Source organism: Pelodiscus sinensis, chromosome 23 (assembly GCF_049634645.1).
Source record: "Pelodiscus sinensis isolate JC-2024 chromosome 23, ASM4963464v1, whole genome shotgun sequence".
Classification (NCBI taxonomy): domain Eukaryota; kingdom Metazoa; phylum Chordata; order Testudines; family Trionychidae; genus Pelodiscus; species Pelodiscus sinensis.
Genome location: NC_134733.1, coordinates 11,897,655 through 11,914,945, shown reverse-complemented (window position 1 = coordinate 11,914,945; position 17,291 = coordinate 11,897,655). Strand labels below are relative to the sequence as shown.

Here is a 17,291-nt window from a genome sequence, read left to right as displayed (position 1 = left end):
TAGATTAACCATCACACAATTTCCTGGAGGGTAAAGGTAGGCGAGTCCATTTCATACCCAGGCTGGCAAATTTCCACAATGATTTTGCCAGACAGCTTTATATTCCCAGAGAGCATCAGGATGTGAGAGGAGCTGTAAAAGGTCAATTGGGGCGGGTCAGGGTCTGATCCTATTGCGGGCAGAGCTCCCATTACGCTTCATTGAGAGGGAGTGTTCAGTGGCCCTCAGCTCCCCAGTAAAGGAACCCTGTCCGCTTGGCTTAAGCCCCACATTTAGGTGTCACTCGGGGCTGAGTGAGGGGGTTGTTGGTGTTTCCATTTGTTTTCTGGGTGTTTATTCCCCTATTGCTGGGAACCCAAACGTCACCCATTATGCAAGTGGAACTCCCCACCTGCTCTAGGGCGAGACAGCCTGAAACTAAACATAAACAGAAAGTAAAACAGACCAGCAACAGCCCAGGGATGAGGGATGAGAGCCAGGGAGTCAACAAGCAGCCTCTGTCATCCAAAACAAACTGAGCTTGTTTGAAAATGGCAGGAACAAAACTTGCTGTGGGACTGAGGCTTGGAACAAACAAAGGGATTCCAGTCCTGAGCAAGAGGAATCACCAACCCACGTTTCTGAAAGGCTAAACAGGCAACCCCTTCAGTCTGGAGAGTCTAATAATCCTGAGGGAAACCATGGACAACTGTCCTTGAGGCCCAATCCGAAGGCAACTGAAATCAGTGGAAAGACTTGGATTGTCTTCCATAAACTATGGATCCAGCCCTTGGAAAGCAGCACCTGAAGGGCAACGTGCCAAGTGTCCAGCAGCAGAAGACGAAGGCTCTGAAGAGGCTTCTAATGTGAGAGAAACAACCAAGAGCCGGAGGATTTTCCTGGTGCACCAGTCCCCTCAGCTCGGACTCAGTGCTTACCTACGGCCCACGCCAACCCAGCGCCTTTCACTGCTGGGCATTATCTGAGCAGAGCTGTGGGAAGGAGGTCAGAGGAAAAGTGCAACCCACATCTTTGGAAGCTGTTTCCTCAGATGAGTTGTCCTATGCTGCATGGTCTGGTTTATGGCACAAACAAAAGGTCTTTCTCGTCTACACACACCTGGCCTTTTATACCGTTTCTAGTCCCTTCCCCTCCTGCTCCGCCATTCCTGGGACAATCCGGGTAGAGCCCATATGGGTTCATGCTACCAGGTGCTCACATATATCCCCCACACTCCTCTCCACCTGCCCTGAAAGATGATTCTCAAAGGCACCACAGTCATCTGCCCGGCTGTGAGGCACAGTAGCCGCCATTATATGCCAGGGCCTTCCAATATGCCATGCCCCTTAAATCTACACAAAGCTCCCGCAAGACGGGCTGTGCCTGTTAATCCAGAGCCTAATCCTCAGTAGTCCCGATTGTCCCACCTGCTCATTCCCGATCTTCCCCTCCCCTCAGATGGGATGTGCCCATTCACCAGGTACAGAGCAGAGACCACTGAACAGCCTGCCCTCAGTTCCCACCCAGGAGGGCTGGGGGCCCACAGAGCTTGTGCATTTGTGGAGCCAGACGCAAGGATGAGGGGCTGGAGGATTCAGCTGCCACAACCAAGTCCCAGTATTTGCATCTGATTTGGGAAGCCCATAAGGCTCCCTTATCCCAGGCCCCCACCCCCACTCTCTGACAGCAGCAGAGCCTGGAAATCTCACCAACAGGGTGGGGCCTTAAGCGGCAGGACCTGTTGCCTCTGGAGCTCAAGGGGTTGCCATGGCTCTAACCGGGTGCACAGAGTGCTTGGAACCTTCCCCCCCAGGGATAAACCTTGGAGCTCCCTCCCTAAACCGTTCAACACCAGCCACCCCCAACTAGCCAGCCAGCCAGGCACTGGGGCAGTTTTAGTGTTGGAACACTGGGGAGGCACCGAGCAAGAAGCCTCAGCCTCCTGATTTGCAGCGTCCTTGTCCTTACAGGTCTAGCTCAGGTGCTCATCACCAGAGCAGCTGAGCTCCTGACATTCAGCACCCCTGGGAGGTAGGGAAGTATTGCTACAGCTATTTAAAAATAGTAACGCCAGGGAAACAGCAGCCCGGAGAACATAAATAACTCCACCCCCAACACATCATTCCCCGCTGCACAGGAAATCTGCGGCACAACTCGGGCTTGTATGCTGATCTCCCGAGGTCCAGGCTAGCGTCTCACTCTCAAAACCATCCTTCCTCGTGCTGTGCCAATCCCGTGCTGCCCTCTTGGCTCTTCCACTGCACCCTCCCCTCCCCCGGCTCACAGCCGCCCTGGATCCCTGCAGCGTGGTATTTCACTTGGGGCCTGGAGGGAACATGAGCTGACGTCTCCAGAGTGACGCGACCACTGAGCCCCTCTAAGAACGAGCGTCAGTCAGGTGTTTTTTGCTGTTCTCCCCTCTCAGCACCGCCCTCAGGGCAGCAACAACTCAGGGAGGTAACTTCTGGCAAGATCATCCCCACAGAGTAGCCACTACCCACATCTCCTCCTGTCAGCAGCAAACCTCATGCAGCAGTCCCTGCCAACTCCCCTACTGAGCCCTGGACATTAGGAGCGAGACAAGTGTTATCCCGCTGCCAGTGGCCGGTACTGCATGTGTCCTCTCCTGGATGATGCCGCACCAGTCCTGTTTTGGGGAAATGCTTGAAGGACACCACTATTTGCCCGATGTGCCTCTGGTGCTAGCCCATGGGCCCGGTGATGGACCGCCATACAATTGGAATACCAGCAGCACATAAACACTTCTGTGTTTGCCACAGCAGAACTGCTGCCCCTGGAGCCACCACTGAAGAGGTTAAAGTGGTTTTTAAGCCAGCAGAGTCCCACCCTCACACCCCAGCCTGTGCGCTGGCGTTACGGACCCTGGAACTTCCCAGCACAGGCCTTCTCAAGCCGGTGTCTCCAGTTCCACCTGAGGCTGCCTCATGCCCTCGCTGTTCAGGCAGAGAAACTGCTTCCAGCCCTGCCAGGCATCCCCCTGGCCAAGGGCTAATGCTGGACACTCAGGAGAAGGAGACTTCAGCATCTGACAGATGAAAATCAGCAGGCATTGATCTAACCCAGGGGTAAGAACCATGGAATCAAATGCCCTAGCCTGCCCCTTTCTCTCCCACACTGAGGGCATCCATCTCATGGAGCCCACCCTACCAGCCATAGCCTTGGCAGCTAACACAGGAGTGGTTCAAAATGACCCGCCTCTGTCCAAGGTGCCACCAAACCTCCCATCTGTGCACAAATGGGCTGCATCATCGGGGACACACCATCCCCTCAGCGCTGGAGATACCGCAGTCCTGCTGTAAGCCACCCCGAAGCAAATCACTGCCACAGAGAACTGATGACCCATATACTCCACCACCCTAGTGGTCCAACTTCAGTACAGTCTCTCCACGCCAGGATTGCACCCAGTGGCTCCAGCAAAGCCCACGGAGACTCAGTCGTCACCCAGAGGCCACCCAGATTCTGGTCACAGCTCAAACCAAGAGGAAGAGAATACAGAAGGGAAGCCGGTACCTTGCATCCACAAGTCACTGGGCTTGATGTTCATTCCAAGCTACACAGCTAGGATGGGAATCAGGAGCTTTTCCCCACAGGTCCTTGATGGACACAGCATGAGTCTGATGAGTTCCCTTCACTTGGGGAAGTCTCTTTGCCCTGAGGAAGGGAAAAGAACAGTGCATTATTTACCCAGCCACTGCCTCTCACACACCCGGTCAGTACCAGCCACCACTCACAGAGTTCAGCACACAGCTCAGTGGGAGAGGGGAGAAGAAACAGACCTGGCCCACTGAGGCACAGTGCAGCCGTCTTGTGAGACAACCAATCAGAGGCCAATTTACAGATCCTTTACATGATTGCCAGTGGGGTGCCAAGACACAGACCCCCCCATGCCACTTGCTGAGAAGGGCTTTCCCTTGTAGCCTCCTCAGCAGTGTTTGCTGCCCCCATAAGGTAGCAGTTCCATCCCCTAAACTTAAGGGTCATTCACTATTCCATGTATTGCAGAAGTCTGGCTCTATTGTACTAGGTGCTACACATCCACATAGTGACAGGAGTCCCTAGCCCCACAAGGGCTGCAATCGAGCCAGTAAAGAAAGGACAGTAGAATTTCCAAGTTACGAACGCCTCGGGAATGGAGGTTGTTCGTAACCCTGAACCTCTATAGCATCAGAGTTGTCCTTTCAAAAGTTTACACCTAAACGTTGACTTGCTACAGCTTTCAAACTCTACTACGCAGCTGCTTTTTGGCAAGCTTAATTCAAATGAAATAAGCGCAGAAACACTTTCCTTGTCTCCTTTTTTTTTTAAACTCCCCCCCCCCCACTCTCAAGTAGTTTAACACAGTACAGTATTTGCTTTGTTGGTCTTGTTTCTGTTTCTGCCAGATTGCATACTTCTGGTTCCAAATGAAGTGTGTGATTGACTGGTCAGTTCATAACTCTGGGGTGCAAAACTCCGAAGTTCTACAGTATCCCTATTTGCAGTTCACAGAGGGGGAACCAAGGCACATAGAGTTTAAATGACCTGCCCAAGGTCATAGTGTGACACTGTGGTAGAACCTGGAACAGACATCAGATCTCTCAAATCCCAAACACCGGGTACAGCTAGACTACAAGTTTTTGTCGGAAAAAGGTACGCAAAATGTGCTACGCATTTTGTGTACCTTTTTCCGATTCTTTTGTTGGAAGAGGCTTTTCCAACATTTGTGCTGCCTAGACTCGGCCAAATGTCAGAAAAAAAAAAACCCTCTTTTGGAAGCCCTCTTCTTCCTTGTAGAACGAGGAATACAGGGGCTTCCATAAGCATGTCTGCTCTTTCGCAAAAAAAAAAGTGAAAGAGCAAACGTGTTCCCTGGACACAGCTGAGTTTTTTCAGGATACCTCCAGTATCCCCAACCCCAACACTCCCTCCCTCATCCCCCGCAGTCTAGTTGTACCCACTGTCTTAACCACCAGGTCATCCTTTTCTCAACTCTAGCTCCTCTTAGATCTCTTATTCCCCCTCTACCACATTTCTTACCCTCTTCAGGATCGCAACCACTTAAGCCAGTCACAATCCAGATTCTTTTTAGTGGGAACAAATACATTTAACAAACTTGTGTCTTCTTTACCAAAACAAAATAAAAAATGTCCCTGTCACAATATTTCATCCCTTATCTGGGATTTCTAGGCTGTAGGGTTTTTTCATTTCCGTCAGATAAAAATAAAAGCAGCCAAACAAAGAGGGGCTGTTGAGATCAATTTGTGATAGGTGCTGGGCCAAAGAAAATGGAGCCAAAGAAGTCAGAACCCTGCAACCAGCAACCTTTGTGTCAATTTAAGCAAATATTGTGGCGTTTCCATGGCAATCCCTGTTTTGAATATCCACTACACTCATTTTTTAAAAGGGCTTTTCCTGTTTGCGTTTCAACTTCCAAACCTGTAAGTATTTTCAGACTTAGCACACACCAGCCCCTTTGCCCCCTGAAACCAGAGATGCTCACAGCTGGGGCACACAGTCCCCTCTTTGGGATGACCCGAAGTCATGAAAATTCCCACCCAAATGCTGGCTTAAAGCAGCCTGGCTCATGACCTAGTGACGCTGGCAGTTTCAGGGCTGAGGCCAGACTTCTGCTTTGCTCTCTCTGCATCCCGCCCAGCTGTTTGCAGCAGCAGGTACAGGAGCCTGTTTATTTTCTTTGATGAAAACGGATGAGTGAAGCCAGTCCTCGCACATACACACTGCTGAATGCGCTGGGCTGAGCTAAGCATACTGCTGGCAGGCATCCTCCATCCAATGCAGCTCACACAGGGCCTGTAGTCTCCTCCACTAACCCTACTGCACAGACTTATGGCCCCCAAAAACCCCACTGTTGCACCCTACTTGTTTCCTGCAGCACCCCGCAATGCCAGGGTCTAGCTGGAACAGAAGCTGTCAATCACACTGAATCGTGTGCACCAGGGGAACAAGGAAGAGACCCAACTTCATCCTCTCTCCTGTTAGAATTTGAACTCACCTCACGGAAGAAAGGCTGAGGGCAAGTTTGCACATATCAAGACCTAACTCCGGGCTCTTTTTGTCTCCAGGAGCACACCCAACTGCTCGCTCCCCAAAAAAGGGGGTCCTCTGGACAAGTGTGGCATCATTGGTCAGATCTAACACAAGGACCCTGCCCATAATGCACCGAGTGCCAGGCACATATTGGAAGTAACACCCTGTTTGGCAGGGCCACAGGTGTCCACCACTGCGTGAAAATGCTCATGGTAACTTTGCCCCAGATATCCAATCCCCCCCTCCCCCCGGGATGCCCATTCAGAGACACCCAAGTCCTGATGCTTCAAGCCTGCTCTGGGATTCCAGTGCTTCCTAGCACTATGGCAGAGCGCTGGTTAACTGCGAGCTTCCTGGCTGCGATGGAGTCATGCCAGGCCCTGAGTGTCAGTTTAGTGTAATTTTTGGGAAGGCAATTTCCTCCGAGTTTTTATTTCCTTTTTGTTTGACTTTTTAAAGGGCATTTTTAAAATGGAAACATTAGCGTGTTCCGATGTGCGTGAGGACAGGGGCCATTCTCCCCTCAGGCTGCAGTGGCACCATAGTACGTGCCCACGAGAACCCAGGGGGAAAAACAAAAGGCTCCTAATGCCATCCTCTAAAGGGAGTGGCTACATAGCCCAGCTGCACCCACATCACTCCATGGGCCTGACAGCTCATTTAACATCCCTGGGCACTTCTGATAGGAACAGATAGGGGATGAACCCCACTGTCCTGGCCAGACTCCAACTCAAGTAACCCGAAAGCCCTGCAACTGGATTGTTTATCTCTGCTTCTCTTCCTGTCAAACAGCTGTGCGGGGCTACTGTTAAACAGCTGCCAAGTCACACCCCAGAAGTGGTTGCATGTCAGCAGTGGCTGAAGTCTATATTCCAGAGTGCTTTGGGATCCTTGCCACCTCAATGCCAGAGTGATGGTGACCGGCCCTTTAAAAACACGTAGCAGGGCAAGGAAGAGAGGGCCTGTAGGATTGTGATTTATCATCACTGAGTTCCGTGAGCAGTGCTGTGCTGGGCAGGGAGAATACAATGGGCTGGCCTGTGGGGGAACCCGGCTTGCAGCAACAGCTGCCAACTGGGGAAGCCAGCTGATTGATGGGCCTGACCCACCCAGCACTTAGAGCCACAAGCAAGGCAGGACAACTGATCAGTGAGGCAGACACAGGCTCTGGGGTGCATGGGAAATCAGCACCTCTCCTCTGGTCTGAGACAGAACAGGACTGAGCAGGTCCAAAAGGTGAGCACCCACCACGCAGATCCACTCAGCCAGAGAGCTGGCAGCCCAGACAGAAGTGCTGAGACATACTGTGAGGCTGAGGAGGACGACCCACTCCATGCAATGCCCGCTGGGCACAGAGTCCAATGCAACAGCACCCCAGATGCCAGTTGTGCAGGCTAGGCAGTCGCCCACCAGATCAGAGGCTTGAGAGCAAGGAAAGCTTCCTGTCCTCATGGAGCTGCCTGGAAGGGCAAGGGTTGCCACGGAGACCGGAGCTGACACAGGTCATCCCATCTCCACCTGCTAAGAGGGTCATCTCAACGGCAGGCAGGATGGTCCTGTGGTATAGATGTCAGCTAGGGCTCAGGGCATCTGTGCTCCAAGCCGGCCTGTGTGTGACCTTGGGCAAATCATTTCACCTCTCCAGGCTTCCCCCATGCCACGGCGTGGACACTAAACCATCTCCCAGTCGGTTGTGAGGCTAAATGACTGCAAGGGATGGGGTAAGGCTATAAATGCTGCCGGGGTCTGCCCAGAGCACTGATGCCCCTCATAGTGCAGGCAGAGGGGTATATCAGCAAGGCTTGCAGTACAGGCATAAATGGGCCAGACACAGGGATCAGAGAACACCTGCTACGACACACAAACAGGCCACACCGAAAAGCAAACAGGCAAGGCTTGTCTGTGTCACCCTTCGGCCCACATCTGAATAAAACCCATCTGGGTGGCCCCCCCCAGGAGCCGAAAGCTGCTAATGAGTAGTGTGGCACTACTTGGAGCGAAGGTGTACTGTGCTGCTAGAGGCTGACCACAGAGCTGTACATACTCCCTGACACAAAAATGTAGAGTCCTGCAAGGGGACTTGGGGAAGCACTAGTTTCTCCACTTCCTCAGGAGACAATCCCGAGACCTCAGAAGACCCCCCTGAAGTTTCTAGAAGGCTTCACAAATGGGTCTTCTGTCCTGCTCCCTCCTTATCTCCCCCTTTTTAAAGATCTGAGGTTAGATCCTCAGCTGGCATAAATCTGTACAGCTCCCTGACTTCACTGGAGCTGTACCCATTTGTGCCCACTCAGGAACTAGCCCTCCAAGTTACAGGAGCTGCCTGGTTTTCCCTTTGATAATTCCACGGGCGACTCTCCACCAAGCAGCAGCAGCCCAGCCAAACCAGCGGGGTCAACTACATACAGTCAATCCGGCTCTTCGCCGAGATTCTTCCTCTCTGTTGACAGATGCAACCACAGTAGATTTACTTGAGAGCTTGGGGGATTCGTGCAAGAGTAGTCTGCTTTTGGAGAGCTGCGCTATCCAGTGCAATGAGTTCACAGAGCTACAATGGGCTGCCTGTGACCTTGGAGGACAGAGAAGCAGGACAGGCCGGCCTGCCTGCCCGCCCAGGGGTGAATCAGATATCATAGGATCTTCCCTTGTCGCTGTGATAAGGCATCTTGTGTACATGCCAGTTTGCCTCCCCACTTGTACACAGCACCAGGTTTTATTGTGAGACAGGAAGGGAAAGGAAATCAAGATCTCCTACATCTGGGCAACAGCAGCCCAGAGTGGTGGGAAGGAGGAGGTAAAACAGTAAAAGCGTGCCAGCAGGAGAGGGTTCACTAACAACGCCAAGTTGCCAACCTTCTAGGATAATCCTAGAGTTTCCAGAAATTAAAGATGTTGTGTGATGAAACCTCCGGGAATACCTCCAGCCAAAACTGGCAGTTCTTACACCAAGGCCTTTGCTGTCTTCCCCGCCTGTGGGTGGGAGAAACCATCACTTCTACAGATCCATCTTCAGTTGCGTGGATGAAAGGATCAGTAGCAAGAGAACACTGCTCCATCAAGGAGAGAGAGACATATCTCTCTGAGCGCAGGCTGGCTCAGGCTCAAATAGGCTGAGAGCTGGCAGCCTTGAGACCTCTCCCCACCCCGAGTAACAAAGCCACAGACCACCATGACGTCCTGTACAAGATGGCAGGAAAGGTTCTCATGTGAATAGAGTTGAGGACTATCTGCTTCCTTCTTACAGCTGGAAATGGAACACCCTTCCCCCCCACACCCAACTGATTCTCCCTCTACACCCAGCCTACAACGTACTATACATAAGCAACAGGTCTCACGGTCTAAGCAGACTCAGGCCTGGTTTGTCCTTGGATGGGAAACCTTAAAGGGAGCAAGCGGGGTGCAAAAATAGTATAGGCAAGTCAGGTGGTTCTATTCTGTCTCACTACTGAACTAATGTGCTGCTGAAGGTGATGAGATGTAAAACCAAGGTCCTGAGCATTACCGATCTGACTACTCTTCTCCCAAGGAACAGGAGTTTGGGCCCAGTGCCTCGGAGACATTCCTCTTACAATCTCAATTGCATACCATTCCCTTCTTCACGACCAGTGCAAACTGATTGTGTTGTGTTGTTGTGCCCTGCCAAAGGCCGCCCGAGAGCTGGAGGAAAATTCTTGTAACTGTTCGGGGTTTCTGAAGAGGAAAGCCACTGGAGTCATTCACTGCTCCGTCAAGGGATCCCAACAGCCACTGCTCTGCTGGGGTATGTCCAGGTGTGTATTTAGCTCTTAGCTGGAAGAACCACCTTTTCCTGGAAGAGGGAGTTGGTCTTCCCATCCATATACTGTTTATAAGACTGGATTAGTGTGAGGTCCAGGAACTGTTTGGGAGGGATTCCCCCGACCTCAAAGCACAATGCCAGCAAACAGAGTAGGAGACCAGGAAGGCAGCAAAGGACATGCACAGCCCAGAGGACGGAGCTTAGCTTTAGTGTGATGGATTCCTGAGAGGCGTTATTAGTGTCCACCAGAGCTTTCATTAGTTTGGAGGGGGCACAGAGGTCCATACACATGCCTGGTATAATGCCAATTGTTTTAGCTGGCACACACCAGTGATGAATTTGGCCCAGCAAACATTTCTGGATGTCACTGTGGTCCTCCTGGAGCTAGAGTCCTCAAGGACTCTTACTTCTCCAAGCACTGGGATGTGCCAGTCTCTCTCCTTGAGAAGACCCCAGTGAATGGACACAAAGACTTAAGAGTGAAACTCAGCTCCCAGAGAAGTCAATGGCAAAGCTCCCACTGACTTTAGTGACGACAAGATTTCACTCTAAATAACTTTCTCACTCCCAGAATAGGGGTTTTGCCAAGGTCAGGGTGCAGACTGCGTACAAAGAGAATTCTTCCTCGTCCCTCGTTGGAGGACAATTGCTGGGAAGCACTGCTGGAACAGCTAAGCATCCCTGACCTGTCCCACTCTCTTTCCCCAATCGCGTTATCATGTCAGACTATCTGAGCTGAAATCACAGGCAGTGCAAACAGATCACTGAGGCACAGCACATTTCAGCACAGTGGTAGCAGACATGGGGTGTGTGGAACTTCACATGCCCCCCTCAGAAGTCACTCCCCACCCTCACCCCAAGCAATTTTCTATGCAATAGCATGGCTGCATTCCCTTCCCTATCTGCTAATAAATATCACACTATGCGAGATGAATATCTCCTTCCCAAATCAAGCAACATGACCCACTTTCTGAATCAGGGTGAAAGCAATTGGGCCCTGGAGTCCTGGCCCCTCCCAAAGCCAAGAGATTTTGTAACAATTACAGCAAGAAGAAGAAATAGAAAAGCAGTAAGTGATTCAGGAGCATGGTGGTGGAACTGCCACCATTGGGTAATTCTTCCTAAGGTCTGGGCCAATGCCTACAAGGCTGAAGCAATGGCATCCTGCTCACCCCCCCCCCCCCCCCCCACGCACACTCTCTCTCTTCCACTGTCCTGCATTCCTGAAAAGTAACAGGTCCCATTTCAAATTCTGGCTTGTGGCCCAGGCCTGGACAAACACACCCATTCTGCACCCTCACCCTCCTCACCTCACACCCCCAGATCTGCCCCTCCCCTCGGGAAAGTCTTGGTGGTGCAGGATTGGAGGTTTCAAATTCTACTAGGGCTCCCTCACCGCCTCCCTCAGTTTGCTGGGACGCATTTAACAGTGCAATTTAAAAATTGCAGAGGGAATTTTTTTTTTAAATTAAAATAATACAAAAGAAAACCCTTTTACCCAGATTTCTGAAATAAATAAAAGGAGTTGAAAAATCCTCATCTTAATTCAAAATTGTATCTGATGTGTTGTGGCATGAAAATGTTTTTCACAGCATTTTTCCAGTGTGATCTCATGCGCCCTGTAAATGGGTACGCCCAAAACACCAGGTATTTTATGGGACACAAACAGAGCAAACACATACACAACTTGAAAAAAAAATACCATGGGATTGGTAAATATTTAAATTAATCAGAGCTGGCATCTGTAGTGGCTCCCCTCCCTTAGAAACATTTGCAACGTAATAAAAAAAATGAATGCCGTGACCTTTTCCTTTGTGTTTGTTAGTTCACAGCAGTTTGGGGGGTTGGAGCAATCCAGGCACTTCCCAAGGGGGAGTGCCAGGGGCTCTCTCCCGGCCTGCCAGCCGGGACTTTGGGCTGCCTGCAGAACCAGCAGGGATGAGGCTGTCCAGGTGAGTTGCTCAGACCAGTTTGCCTTCTCACTCCAGATTTCATTATTTTTTTCCTCCTTTTCATTTTAATTGTTGGAGGAGTTTGCAGAGCTGTTTGCCAAAAAACAATCGACTCCAGGGAACCAGCTTACACAAAAAAGGGTGTGTCGCCATAGTGAGGCCGGGGAGCCATGGAAACCACCACCTTTTTGCATTAGCCCAGGTGAAACCAAAGCTTTGTGGATGGCTTTTGAAACACACAGCAATCTGCTGGCAAGTGAAACAATGCTCACACAGAGCATGCACGCAGCACACAAGAGTGGGCACTCTGACACTAGTGCTCAGGTGTGAGAATTGCCAGCATAAAAACTTGACCCTCACCTGCCAGTGATGACATTTTATTCTGAAGAAGTGTCTCTCACTCACACACACAAAGACACACATACACAGAAGTATGTTCACATAGTCAAATAAGGACATATGAATAAGCACACACGCACACAGCTTCACAAAGTCACCATGCAGACACCCACAACTAGAGACAGACCCAGTCCAGCACAAGTGTGGGCACCTACCAGCCACATGTCCAGATGAACAAGGACACGCACAAGGACAAAGGGGCACTCGTGAACACAAGACACCAGCACGCTGCCAGTGTAAATGTCACAGTTGGTGAACAGTGAGTGTGTGGTGTGTTTTCACTCCAGACCACAAAAAGAGTGAATAAGAATGGAGCAAAGAAAAGGCAGAGGGGAGCAGAACAGATCTCTTCCCAGACCGGATCTGCTAGCAGCACAGCAATAGGAGCATGCAGGCTGTGTGTGTTTGGACACAGGTAACTACGTGGGAGCAGAAGTGTTTTCCTTGCAGGGCGGACTGTGCCTGACATAGGAAGGCGGCTGGCCAAAGAGGGACCCTGGCTGCATTCTTCACAATCTTACAAAAGAAAACAGAGAATTCCTGAGAAGCAGCAGCTGAGAACAGGAAAACAATAAAATAATGGAGAGAAAAGGGGATTTCAAAGCCACTGGGGCCCATCAGTTTTCATCGCCCAGGAAAAGGAGAGCACCACAAACTGGACTCTTAAAGCGACAGCGGCGCCCCATTTTTCATCTCCAGAGACATTGTCCAAAAGACATGGTGCTTTAATAGGGCTGAGTTACTATGGGATGGAGTTAGGCCATGGGCAGGCCCATTAAAGGAACGAAAGGGAGCTGAGGCCCCTGCAGAGGGTTAGTGGTCGCCTATCAGTCTCTTGACCTGCTCCTCCTTCAAGCAAATCCACTCCATGTTCAGGTGGAGAAGCCAGCATCGGAGAAAACTCCAGTGGACTATTCCCCCAGCCCATTCCAGAGGCCAATGCAGGATGTGGTCTAGCATTCAATGGGACTTTGGCTATGGAGAGAGATCTGGTCACAATGCGTTTAAGGAACCTCCAGAGAAACATGAGGCTTCAGGTCCTTCCGAAGACTGAAGCAGGCCTCAGAGGTGACAAGGGTGAACACTGGCTGGCTTCGCTAGGCCCCTCCCAATTCGGGTGGAGGGGTTCATTCAACTCTTCTCATTGTCTTGCAAGGGGTCAAAGGTCAGGTCACCATGCTGCGCCCTCCAACCCACCCATCAGACCATGCATTATCACATCCAGCATCCAATAACCCCTGAGAAGCTCTTAGTCCTAGAACTAGGGTTACCAAATGATTTCAAAAAAATACCCAACACACTTGATCTCAGATGGGGGGGAGGGGCTGGCCAGGACAGGACCGGGGTTGGCTGGGAGGAGGTCGAGGGGAGCAGGGCTGGCCAGGGGAGAGCGGGAGGCGACAGCTGGCGGGAAGCAGGGCTGGCCGGGAGGGGATTGGAGGGAGCGGGGCTGGTCAGGGGTTAAGGGGGAGGAACTGGACGGCAGGGAGTGGGGCTGGCCCAGGCGCACACAGATCCCGGGGTGCTGCCTGTCCTGCACATGGTCCCGGCAGGGCGCATGGGCGAGTCCGGCCCCAGGGATTCCATCCCCCCCACACTGCGTAGTTGTGTACTGCCTGGCGGGTAGACATGCTCATGCAGCGTGAGCACATCTACCAGCCAGCAGTACGCAACTACATAGTGATACTCCTGATAATAATAAAACTTACCTAATTAGAAAATACCGGACATTTATATGTCCAGAATTTTCTCAATTTGTTTCCCGGACAGAAAGCTCAAAACCAGACACCTGGCAACCCTACCTAGAACTAGGCCAGAGAGAACCCCCTTTGATTAAAGCAGGGTCACGGAGCAGAGCTGTGTCTGTACATATCAACCCACTGTACTGATCCAGTGCCCTCTACCCTCCCACTACCTCGCTCCCGCTCCAGGGCAGCACCACTCTTCAATCCAGCAACATAGGACCAATGCAGGGCTGCCGACAGCTGCCTACAGGAGCCATCCTTCGGGCAGCTTTGCTCGATGCGTGGCCTAGAACAGGGATCCTTTAAAACGATCAGTGTCCATCTCCTGGCTCATGCATTCACCCAACCTGCTCCTGAGCCCTGCCTGCCCCATAACCCAGATGTTGACAGTGCCAGCCCTTACGCAGGGACAGTGCCAATGTCAGCAAGTAACCTGCATTCACACCAGGCCGGGCCTGTAAGATCAGCACAGAGACTCTGAGAAGAGGAGAGTGTTCAGGATCAAGAGGCATTTTCTGACGGGGAAACCGACTCAGCAGTGAAGACCGACTATGGTAGATTCACCCCTCACAACCCAACGCAGGCTCCTCCACCCAAAGGACAGATGCATCTGCCACCATGCCCATGAGCTCAGAGAGAAACCGAGGGCAGTCACAGCCCTCACCGAATCACATGATGACAGCAGCCAGGAGTAGCAGCTGGGGCTCTAACCACTAGCCTACACAGCCCCTTGCTATTCTGCCTCAGCCAAATTCATTGCTCCCCAAAAGCTGGGTTTGGGGGCTCCATTTGGAGAAGGCCCTTTCCCGAGGGCAGAGAGATCGCACCAGGCCTGAGGCCTAGCAGGCCAGGGGAGGTGGCCAGTGCCGGTAAGGGCTTGGTGCGTCAGCCTTTCTGGCATCGACCTCTCAGACTCATTCAAATATTGCCTTTTTTTTTTAATTTAATGTTCCCTGTAATTCATCCATCCCAAAAGATAATCAATAGAGCCCGTAATGAAAATTTGAGCCATATTTTATGATTCGCTGCAGGAGAAAGGGCCACATCAGCAGGACTGGCCTTGCATCATCACTCTCACCCACCTGCCTGCTGGGTCTCCCCCCCTCACAGGGCCACCAAGGGGGGCAGCCCCTGCAGGGAAGGGCTCTTTGGACCTGCTGTTGAAAGAGTTGGGAGCGTGGGGGGACTGACACACCACAGGGATTCCCTAAGGCATCATTCGTGCTTCCCAGGCCTGGAGAGAGCCAAATGACCCAGTTTGGCTGGGTGAGGATGGGCTCTTCAGCATCCCTCTGTGGGGCTATGTCTAGACTGCAAAGAAAAGTGGGAAAAAGATACACAAAGTGCGAACCGCAATTTGCGTATCTTCTTCCACTTTTCTTTTCAGAAGAAGCTTTTCCGAAATGTGGCCCATCTGCATGGGGCCAAATTTCGGAAAAACCTCCTGTTTCGGAACATCCCTTCTTCCTCATACAATAGGAATACAGGGATGCCGAAAGAATGCGTCCACTTTTTTGGGAACTGTTTGGAAAAAGCAGACGCGTTCCTCGGACATGGTATAGTTTTTCCAGGATATCTCCGGTATCCCGGTGTAGTGGGTTGGAGTGGCCGCTCACTGACCGTGAGGGGGTGGCACCCCTCCCCGAGTCTTGGTGGGCAACACCTGGCGCTGATGACCCACCTGACAGGAAGCCAGGAGGCGGGGTCAGAACTATAAAAGGCCTGCCAGAGAGGCCAGTGAGAGCCCAGTGCCGGAAGGAGCCAGAAGCCTCCCCTGTGCACCCAGAGGAAGAGCTGGACCCAGGAGAGGCGGAGGACTTGCCTGGGCTGCCGGGGCCCCTACTAGACAGTGACCTGGAGAGACTGCTTGCCTGGCCGGGGGTTTCAGAACGACAAAGCCCAGGAGACATGCAGCAGATTCAGGTACTGGGAGAAGGGGAGAAGCTCAGGGGTGACCAACCACTGTGTGGCTGAGCCAGAACCAGGGCAACGCATTTTGGAGCAGATCCCTGCTGACCCAGCAGCAGACGATTCTGCTGCTACTAGGGCCCAGGGCTGGGACGTGGTGGAGTGGGTAGGCCCACGTCCATCCTGCTACCCCACCCTTGGGTGGCCATCTCCCCCCTCGGCTCTTACTCTACAGCAGCCTTCACCTGTCGGAGCCAGGGGACCCAGCTGGGTGCGCATACCAAGACTTTTGGACTGTTTATTCCCCTGCTGCCACGCCCTGAGCAAGGGCTTAGCATTGGAAACCCTTTGTGTGTGGCCCCGCCCCAAACTGAGGCTGGGCTGCTGGACTCTTTACTTGCTACCTCGCCCCAGACAGAGGCCTGGGGCTCTGAGCTGTTTCCCTGACTACCGCCCACCCTGAGCCGGGCCTGGGCCCTGGACTGTTTATTGATCGGCCACCTGCCCTGAAGAGCTGAAGGGCCTAGCTAGTTCCCCCAGAGTCTAAGCAGGGGATAGTGGGGCGGAGTGGCCGCCCACTGACCCCGAGGGGGGGCGCCCCTCCCCAAGCCCTACAGGCTTATACCCGGACAAGCTCTGCAGTGTAGACATAGCCTGAGAGTCCTGCCGTAACTATGTGATCCTGGAGTTGCCCCTCAGCGAGGCTGGTCTTGGGGATCCGCCCCCAGGGGGAAGAAGTCTAGGGCCCGCTGCAGTTCGGTCACCAATCTGGACTGAAGCCAAGGCCATGGCTGAGCTGGAATACTTGCCTCACAAAAGTTCTGGTGATGAGGAGGAGCAGCAGCCATGTTATTCCACAAGAGAACATCGCTTCACAGCCAGGGCCAGTGGGGCTTTTGCCTCCTCTCCTCATTGCACTCCACTTCCAATTGCTTTGAAACGCAGCCGATATGGGAGAAAACTCCACTGCAATGCTATTCAGGTCCCAGCAGTCAAAGAATTGGCCTGAGGAACCTATTACATGCAGAGGCTGGGAGCATCAACCCACCCCTGCCCCCACACTAGTGCCCAGGGTGTGTACAGCTCTGGCATGGGCCCAGTTCGTCTGGAGGCTGGGAGCGTGAATGCTGATGCACCATCTATTCTCCTAGCACATTGCTAGCCGGCTGGTTCTCACACACCCAGGGCCGCAGAAAGCTCTGAAACGCAGGCAAAAGACTCAGTCCTGTTCCTGGAACCTTTCCCCCCTTGAATTCCCAGCAGCAGGCAGGCCCCCCATCCTCCCTTTAAAGGCGGGGGCATATTTCATAGCTTGAAACTGCCACATCCACAGAGAGCCGGAGGTAAGAAAACTGGCTTTATATTTGGCTAAAGTAAAAAATATCAGAAGTGAAAGGCTGGGAGTGAAGAATTTATAACAGCAGCTAAGGCAGCAAAAACACAGGGTCTGACCAGGAGCTGCCCTGGATGTCACACCGTTCT

At 52.2% G+C, this 17,291-nt stretch overlaps 1 protein-coding gene across 4 annotated transcripts in view; it reads right to left on the bottom strand.

The window, feature by feature from the left end:
* CASZ1 (castor zinc finger 1) overlaps positions 1 to 17,291 on the bottom strand; it is a 272,945-nt gene that overhangs the window by 222,922 nt on the left and 32,732 nt on the right. For all 4 annotated transcript variants that reach the window (XM_075906425.1, XM_075906429.1, XM_075906426.1 and 1 more), the window contains exon 2: positions 3,511 to 3,651. The gene's annotated coding sequence lies outside the window, so the exon portion shown is untranslated. The remainder of the gene's footprint in view (positions 1 to 3,510; positions 3,652 to 17,291) is intronic.